Here is a 10,568-nt window from a genome sequence, read left to right on the forward strand (position 1 = left end):
CCTTTTAATGCTCCACCCTGTTGTGTTGAACTCCCTTTAATTCAAAAAAAAAAATTAAATCGGAGAAAAGATAAACATTGAAATACATTAATACACTTATACACCTATCGACAGCATGACATGGTATTTTCACAACCAGCACCATTGAATTTTCATAATTACAAAGAGGCAGACACATCACAAACAAATAATTACAAAAATGCAGACGCAAGACACATTTATAGGGTGGTTGTGTGTGAATTCCTTAATGTATGGGGAAAAGACAAAAAACAAATAAGCATTGAAGACTCTGATGGTAAGGCATTTGGTATTTTCTGCACTTGAAGGTCATGCTTCACAAAATACTCCCGCATTTCATTCCAATTTTTATGGTAATTACTATACTTTTTATGTTCTCAATTCTTGCCATTTATTTGACCCAAAATATGCACTATAAAAAGGAATGAAAATAATTTATTATAGATATATTTTTTGTTATATGAGCCCTAATATTTTTGTTATAAGAATCATCTTTTGGTCTTGTATATACCAAATTTAATTTTTTAAATTATTAAATCAAATCAATTATATTAATTAATTTATTTATTAAATATTTAAATATCTTACAGTTTAATATAATTTAATTTACATAGATACATGACTTTTATTATTTACGTAATAAATTTTAGAGATAATTTTTACAAGTTATAATTTACTTTTTTATCTGTATATTCAATTTTTAATAATAATTTTTTTTTATTTATGAATAGATTATTTTCTATTTTAATATATATGATGAATATTTAATTTTATAATTTTAGATTATTATATAAATATAATTAATATGATCTTATTTCTCTTATTCTCAATAATGCTCCTATGAATTTTTTTTATTGCATAATTTACTATGATAAAAAAATAATAAAATTTGATTTAAAAATATTTAAACTTGGGAACTTATTATGGTTAAGCTCAAATTTTAATTTATTTTATATTATATAAATATTAAATTCTTTGATTAAATACTTATTTAATTACGATATGATATTATATAACTTTTATATTGGCAATTAAATTTCAGTTATTACGCAAATGTTATATTTTACGTAATTATACTTTTTTGTTTTTTTGAAATTATTATATATTTTTAGAATCGTTTAATTATGTTTATTTTTTTAAAAGGAATATCATTATTAGAGAACAATTAATATTTGTGATAGTCTAAAATTGAGAATATAAAAAATACAAAATATTGATACTCCAAGTTTTCAAAGTATAAATCTTAAAGTAAATATATATGATAAATTATGTTTAATGATCATAATTGAGGTCATTATTTTATTTCAACTTTTCAGAACATATTTTTCTTACTTAAATTTTATTTTTTTATTGATTGTTATTTTTTTTTGGTACACTTAACTAACATTAGTTTATATCAATTAAAATTTGACTTAAAAAAATAAACAAATGTCTAAAAAGATAAACAAAAAATATATTTATTTTAATAAAAAAGTTATGTTGCTTTAATTTTTTTTACATCATATTTTACATTTTTTTTACATCATATAAATACTGATTATGTATGATTGATAATTATATTTTTATTATTGATAATTAAAATAATTGACAATTAATATAATTATTTATTAAATACTAATTTTTATATAATTATAATAATTAGTTATTAAAGCTATTAGCGTAAATATTATTTAAATACTAATTATGTATGATTGACAATTATATTATAATTATTGTCAATTAGAATGGTTGATAATTAGTATATTTGGAATAATTGATAATTAAAATAATTAACAATTAGTATAATTATTTATTAAATGCTGATTTTCATATAATTATAAAGATTTTTTTTTGAGTTATCTTTTTTTAAAAGATCTTATGGAAAAGTAAAAGTAATTTTATATTTGCATATAGAATGCAAAAAGATTTTTTTATTTATCAATTATGTTTAAGTATAACAATATAAAAGTATTTTTTGTTTATTTTTTACATGAAAATATGTTTTTTATAATTTTTTTTAAAAAAGATATAAATTGTAATTTCTCAAAAAAGAAGTGTTTTTTACTTTTCTAATACTTTTACTTGTATTACTAGAAATTTATTAAATACGCTAAAAAAATTTTTTTATTTAAAAATAAAAGTAAAAATAATTTTATGTTTGGATATCTCATGCAAAAAATTTTTTTTATTTATCAATTATATTTGTGTATAATAATATAAAAGTACTTTTTTATTTATTTATTATATAATTTTTTTAAATTCTTTTAAAAAAATGTAAATTATAATTTTTTAAAAAAATATTTTTTTTTATATTTTTTTAGTACTTTTATTTTTATTATTAAAAATTTACTAAACACGATAAAAAATAATAAAAAAAAATCTTTTTTTATTGAAAAAAGATATTTTTTAAACAACTTAATGAGACCAAACAAGCATTAAATTGAAAAATACGTCATACACATTTTAAGGGCAATATAAATACACAGCACCTTGGGATACAATGATATATGATCACAGCATGAAGGTCATTTTTATTGCATTCTTACTTTTGGCTTCCATGGCCTCTCTACTCTCTTCAACTACTTTAGCAGTTCCAGAGGTTCAACTCATCAAAGGTAAGATAGAGTACTCTTTGTTAATTTTTATTATGATACATATTAGTTCTTAAAAAAATTTGATAAGTTACGCTTTGATTCGTTTAGAATATAAAATGAATTAGTTTTTTGTGTTTTAAAAAATTAATAAATCCTTAATTTTTTCCTAAAAATAATATCGCTGAAGATCAATTTTTTTAAAATTATAAAAGATAAAATTTCTAATTAATTGGCTAATATGCAGTACTGACATAAAAATAGAATGAAATGATTTGTCATCTTTTTTTTCCTAATATTTATAGCTGAAAATCAGCTAATAAAATTAATCACCAATATATTTGTATATAAATACATGTATAGTTTAATTTATTTTTAATGTGTATGTATATTCTAACATATATTTTATACTAATAACTGATTTTGGTATATACATAATATAATCTAAAAATAAATATGTCAAAATAAAAAAGTTGTGAACGACAAGCTGAATGTATGTATCACTATTACATGCAGATGAAAGTGATGAGAGAGGATATAGAGGAACAAAAGGAGCACATGTTGGAAGTGATCCGCAAAGATATATAAAAACTCCACCTCCACTTCGTCGTCCTCCTTCTCATCTCTAAATAGAGAGTAGTATGTAATGTTTATATTATTGGAAACATTTCAAGTGTACTAGAAATATAGGTACTCTAATTATTTTAACCGTTGATTTGAATTATAAAAAATATATATAATATATATTAATTGAAATCAACAGTTAAAATGATTGGTGTACCAGTATTTCTCAGTGTACTTAAAATGTTTCCTATATTATTATGTGTGTTACTAGCTAGGAGTAATAATGCTAGCTATATCATCCATCCCAATTTCCATCTATGTTTTTGTGTTACTAGCTAGCTAGTACTGTAAGCGTGTTACTTTTCAGTTTGTAACGGTGTTTGTGAAATAAATTAAAGCATATATGAGCTTTCATTTTCAGGGGAATAGTGATGGTTTTTAATGTGTTTTTTTTGGTGAATTTAAAAAAAAAATAGAACACATCACAAGATCTAAACGAAACACGTTGGCTTTTTCTGTTTAATTAATCTACAATAATATTAGCTCAAAGTTACTTAAAATTTGTTCAAAAAAATTATTTTTAAATTGGTGAACCATGAGCACTACTACTTTATGTAGATTTATGCACCAATAACTTAATTCGACGATGATGAAGCGTATTATATATTATGAGTTCAACTGTTAAGAAATCAATTATTAGTTCTAGATTACATAAGATTAAGTCCCTCTAAAATAAAGAACTCGATAAGATAAAGAAGTAAAAATTTCTTAATCCTTAAATTAAAATAATAATCAAACATGATAAAAACTACAAATTTAATGATAATTTAACTCTTATTTTATCTTTTTTCAACTTTAAATCTACTCAAGATTTTTATTAGTTTCATAGATTAATTTTGTTAGTAGTTTTCTGTTGTAACAAATACATGAAGTTTACTAATTTTTTTCTTAATTAATAATGCAATTTGACAATCTTGATTTTAACCATTTATATTCATATTTATTTATTAGAGCAGTATGTTGTGAATATATATTAGAGCAAACAAGAATTTATTTGCTAATTTTATGAAAATTAGGATTGGATATAAATAAATGACCTAAAGCTGTAAATTTTTTTTTTGAAAAATTAGCTGTTAAGTATATATTTCATGCAATCAAAAAATTTTGGGACAAAATTAAAACAACATAAAACTTAAGAAAATTTTTAAAATTTTTATCAAATTTTAAAAACAAAAAATATATTTTGTTTTTTTATTTTTATTTTAATACTAACATAATTATAAGTATACTTATTTATGTAATACAGCTGATCATTGCATGACGTTATATGGAAGAAACATGAAGAAATTCTCTGAAAATATAACATATCTCCAAATATATGCCATTTATCAACATATATTACTAGGAAAGGCAGTGATTATTTTTCACTAAAACACTCAAATTACCATTTTATAAAATTAGTGAAGTCGTCGACATGTTGTAAAATGTAATTACATGTAAAATATATTTTCATTGGTAAAAGTTTCTCATAAGTAATTTTATAAAATGTAATTTTTATTTTTTTATTTTTCATTTATATGTGAATTTTCACCACAACCTAGTTATTGGTAAATCCTTTTAACTTGCATTAACACTGTCTTTTATAGATGCTAATAGGGGTGTTCGCGGTGCGGTTTGGTTCGGTTTTAAGGGAAAAAGTCATCCAATCCGAACGTTTAATTTATGTGCGGTGCGGTTTGGATTGGATAAACTTTTTTTGAAAATCCGATCCGATCCGATCCGATTACAAGCAGTTTGGATCGGTTTGGATTTGCGGTTTTTTAAATAAAAAAATTAGATACATATAACAAGTCTTAACATCAAATTTTAAATAATCAACAATGACATAACAAGTCTTAACATATCTTAAATAGCCAACGATAACATAACAATAGAAATAAAATTATAAGTTAGTTAAAATAAATAAATAAATAATATTTTAAACATAAAATATTTATTAAATAATAATAATACATGAATAATAGAAAAATGTATAACAAATTGAATATGTTATAAATATAATTGTAAATATAATAATAAAATAATAATATTATAGCACATTGTGCGGTTTGGATTGGATTGGATTGGTTATGAAAAGTAGATTCGAAATCCGATCCAATCCAGCGGTTTGCAAAAAATAGAATCCAATCAAATCCGAATTAGTGCGGTTTTAATCGGTTTTTGGTTTGAATTGGATTGAATGAGCGGTTTAATTTAGATCGGTTTGGATTTGAACACCCCTAGATGCTATGTCTCATTACCCTTAACTTCCCATTATTTAAGTTAGAATTCTGTGTCTAACTTTTATTTTACTATTTTCAGTTGACAAATATTTATAAGTCGTTAATTTCTATATATAATAAGTATAATTTTAATGTTTAATTTTGACTATTTATACTTATGAAAAGATGTCAAACTCTAGACTATTCTATTCCTAGTATTTTTGTTTTTAAAGTTTTATTTAAAAAACAATGTATAATTTTTTTCTATAAAAATCTAAAGACAAAAAATGGAAATAATCATAAAAACTATTTTCATCAATCCAATAGGCCAATTTTGAACTCGAAATACATTTTTTAAAAAGAATGAATCATCTGAAAAGTAAATTCACTTCTTTTTAATCATGCATTGGGCTTTTAACCATTTTTGTATTGGACAGAAAATAGGTCCAGAAGTTCGAATATGTCTTATTGGGCCTCTATTAGTTCATTGTTTAAGTTTCACGTCTTCTTCCTAACTATTTTTGCAACATAAAAAAATTTGGACTACTATTATGTGGTGATTGTTCTCAATAACCAGTTGGATTCGTAAAACTAAATTAGACTTTATTGTATCTTAATTAAAAAATGAGGAGAAATCGGTAAACCCTTAAATGGAGCTCAGTACCGCAGCGGATTAGTTCTTGGTCTGTCAGATTGGGGAATATCGTGAAAAACCAAAAAAAAAAAAAAGAGAAACAAATAAAAAAGGAACAACAAAGAGAGAAGAAAGATCAGACTAGACTTTTTTTTTTTAAAAAATTGTGAAATTAACACTTATATTTTTTCATAATTGTTTAGGTATGACATAGGATAAATAATATACAATTTGAAGCTATTAAATTTAAAAGATTAAGCACTGAAGCTAATGGTACTTATAGTATGCTATCCTAGTAAATTACAGTTATGTATATTTACACACTTACAGCATGCTATCTTTGTTAAAACTAACACCTTAAAAATATAATCTCCTCCTTATTGCATGTAGCTATAATAGAAACGTGACTAAAAATACTATAAAACTCACAATTAGATTTACTCCAATGTTCTTAAGATTGTAAACCATAATATTGATATGATATATGAATATATTTTTACAGTATTATCTGCTGCTCTTTTTACTAAATCAGCAAAAAAATGCCCAAAATTTTAGCATAATACATTGGTGTGCAGGATAAGCTTGTATTAATAAAATTAAGTTTAAAACAAAGCTCCAAAAAATTGCGACAATGTATATCATAGAAGTAAAAGCTATGACAAATCCTTCTGAAAATTGAGTTTCTTACTTTTCTCAAATTCAGAAGGGTTAAAAAAAAAGGCAATTGTTCTAAAATTAACGCATTAGCACTAAACAATGTAACGACCCAATTTTCAATACGGCATGATTATATCAGAAACTGAGTATTACACTATTACTAACTTACTTTTTAGATATAACTATTATTTAAAAGTAAGCCTATAATCTTACTACCGCGTAATCAATTTAAAAAAAAAAAACTATTTCTTTATTTAAAAGGATCTGAAAAACTAATTCAACATATACACACAACAGTACAGAAGTACATGAATAAGTAAAGTAGTCACAATAATATACATCATGTATATACATACAGAGACGTCATAAAAAAGAAATCAGTTAATACATTCTTTGTCCAAAATATACACATATAAACATTTGACACTCTGCGGCCTCGCCCATAGAGGAAACCCCTAGTCTGGCACTTGAACTAGCCTAGCAAATCTAACAAAATACTAATCTCTCTGTGGGTCGAACCAAAAGTGAGAGTCTAAATCCAAATTACTGAAGCTAAGCTGAAGCGCCATCAAAATGAGCTACCGAATCCCAAACTGTCTGTAGTCAAGCATCTCTGTCAAAAGACGAAATCTCCACCACCTCCAGATACTCCTCAGGGTTCTCTTTGTCATCATCAGATATCTCTATGATCTCATAGAAATCTCAGGTACCACTATCACAGCACTGATCCACGTGTACAGGTCCATCCGCTGGCATTTGCTCTAATCCCTCTACTGAAGGACCCGAATGATCTCCTGACTACGCCTTCGAAGAAAGTGATGCAATCAGTTCGAAAGGAAGATCCCATTAGGTTGAGTTGCGGGAACATACTCCTCAGCTGGTATAGGCTGAGGGACTACCAAATCTCCTGGTTGTGTTGGACGATGGTGTACATATCCGTTTGAAAAAAAGATGGTGAGTTACGTCTAGGTGAAGCCACGATAATAAAAATTAATATGGTGCATCAGGATCAAAGTGCAAAATGTTTATCGGATGCTGGAAAGGATGATTACGTAATACATACATATGTACTCGAGACTCGGTTGCCACTATATAGACTGGATCCTCGTAGATATACAAGTAGTCAAGCTTATAGAAGATCACTCTTTAGCAGAGTTGGAATAGCTAGTTAGATTCATTTTATTATATACTCAACCAGCAACAACAATCAATATAACGACTCACAATTTTAAAAAATATAAATATAAATAAATTGGAGTTCCTTAATTAAGTAATTAAATTAAATTTTATGATACTTTGAATTTAAAATTTATTAGACTTTTTAAATAATTTTTATTATAATGAGATATTTTAAAAAAAGAAAATAAATAAAAGAATTTTAATTATTATTATTATTATTATTATTATTATTATTATTATTATTATTATTATTAATAAAAAAGAAAAGAAAGTGGCCGAAGCCATCAAGAAGAAAAGAGAAAGAAAGCCGTGAGTGAGGGAAGAAAGAAACTGTGGCACTGTCGTTGAGCTTCTAGCTTCGATTTCTTGCGATCCGTAATTCTAATAAAAAATATAATTCGATAAAAATGTTCGTATCATTCTCCTCTACATATTAGCATTATTTTTGTTTGGTAGAAGTTGATGGTGCCATAGCTCCTCTTTCCTTTGAATTCGTCCAATTGGAGTTCTAAGAGACACAGACGATTTCTGACTTTTTTTCTTTAGCAGTTCGGTCAGAAAGCTTTTCCAGAACTTCAATTATTTTAATTTCGTACGGAGATAGGGTTTGGTAACTTTATAATAATTAAATGTGAATGTTGATTTGATTGATTATTGTTGGAGTTTGATTAAGTTTACGTTGAAATTTTGTGAAATTATTATCGTTGTTTGTGAATTGCAGTTCGGCCATGCAGAACAGCCCAGGTGGGGTTGTTTTGATGATTTTAGGGCTGTTGTGAATGAGAATTATTGATTAAAATTGATAAGGTTTGATGGCCAAGAGATTAAACTAAAAGCTGTGAAAAATCGGTAACCGAAAAACTCGAAAACGGATTAAAATACGAGTAATATTTTGAAAGAAAAGGGTTAAGGATTTCAGTTTTAGTATAAAAGAAAGATTAGTAATTACATTTTATTTTTGAAGGGTAATATTGTTTTGTATATAAAAATCGAGGTATAATTTACAATTGTATAAGTTTTCGGGTATTTTGGGTAATAAGTAAAGTTCAGTGGTAAAGTTGGTATTTTATAAAAGTTCAGGTTACTTTTGTAAATATGAAAATAAGTGAGGATTCAAATATAATTTTATAAAATATTGAAGTTGAAAATAGAATGTTAAAAAGTTCGTGATTTAAAAAGTAATTAATAAAAGCTTAAAAATAAGGTTTTATAAACTAAGTTTTAAAAGAAGATTATAAATATTATTTTAAATACTTCTTTAAAATTACTCGTTTATATTAAAATAAAATATTATTATAATTAGTATTTATCAAAGATATTGTTTTGTAAGAAATATTATAATGTTTAATATTAATGAGAAAGTAACTAAGCAAAGTAATCTTAAAAGCTTTAGAGAACGCAAACTTAATTAAAGTACTTTATAATTCTTTTCCATAAGACACCTAGGGAAAGGCGAGAGAATAATGCGAAGATAAATTATATTATGGAATGATAGAAAAGAAAAGAAGAAGAAAGAAAAGAAAAGGAAAGAAAAATATTAAAGAACCTCTGTCACAGAAGAGCATAGAGCAAATATTAAAAGAATCTAAAGAACCTCTGCCACAGGAGAGCAGAGAACAGAAAAGAAAAGAAAGAAAGAACGAAAAGAAAAGGAGATAAGTAGAGATATTGTTTGGCACTGAAAACGAGCTGAGGTGATTGTTTACCTGCTGAAAACGCGCAGAGATATGGTGGTGAGTCCACCGAGATTTGCTTCCAGAGATAAATCGGCTAATTCAGGGGATGGTCGCACCTGTAAGATAGAGATTGCTTACATAGGTTATCGATACATACATTGGCTAGAGAGAGCCTCACCTGTAAGACTGAGGTTGCTTCAGAGGTTATGTTTGCATACATCGGCTCAAGAGAGTCGCACCTGTAAGACAGAGGTTATTTACAGAGGTTATGGCACTGGAAACGAAACTCAGACAAAGGTTGTTAGTTACGTCGGGAGCGGGTCGAAACCGACAGATGAACTCATTACCTGCACTAGGGATAGACATGCATCATACTTATTTGTGCATATTTGTTTGTGAGTGTGTTTTTTGTGATTGTGGATGTGCTAAATGATTGTTTGAATTATGTGTTCTATAATTGTTGAATTAGATTATATTTTGTTGACTGTTATTGCTGACCAAGTATATATAAAATGAATATAAGTATACATCCCGATCCTACTAAGAACTCTCCAATTCTTACCCCTTATTTCCACCTCTTTCAGCTACAGGTGCGAAGGTTTAATGCGGAGCTACCGGAGCATAGAAGATTATATTCACGAGTTGGGTTGTTAGAATTTATTTTTCCCTCGTCATTTATTTTAGTTTTTAGAGGGGTAGGATTTATTTTTGAGAATCTTAAAATAAGTCTATGTATATAAAGCTATGTGAATATATATTTTTGTAGTTAAGTGATTTAAAACAAAGTCTCCTTTCGATTTCTTAATTAAAGTATCGGTCGTATTCATGAAGGCTCAATATTAAATAAAGATAGTATAGAATAAAAAGGTTTAGAGGTACGTGACGCCTGAGCTTTTAGTACGATCATGAGGTGCTAAAAGCTAGGGTGTTACAATCAACAAAGCACAACCAACTCAAACTTTAGAGAACACAGAAAATAAGTACAGCACATACATAATCACAGATAATG

General features: G+C 26.0%; 1 long non-coding RNA gene across 1 annotated transcript; it reads left to right on the forward strand.

The window, feature by feature from the left end:
• Positions 1 to 2,472: 2,472 nt before the first annotated feature.
• On the forward strand, positions 2,473 to 3,572 carry LOC112744686 (uncharacterized). Its single transcript, XR_003172891.3, has 2 exons — positions 2,473 to 2,612; positions 3,105 to 3,572. It is a non-coding gene; the product is annotated as an uncharacterized lncRNA (long non-coding RNA).
• The last annotated feature ends 6,996 nt before the right edge of the window (positions 3,573 to 10,568 follow it).

The sequence above is a fragment of the Arachis hypogaea genome, chromosome 14 (genome assembly GCF_003086295.3).
Source record: "Arachis hypogaea cultivar Tifrunner chromosome 14, arahy.Tifrunner.gnm2.J5K5, whole genome shotgun sequence".
NCBI lineage: Eukaryota > Viridiplantae > Streptophyta > Magnoliopsida > Fabales > Fabaceae > Arachis > Arachis hypogaea.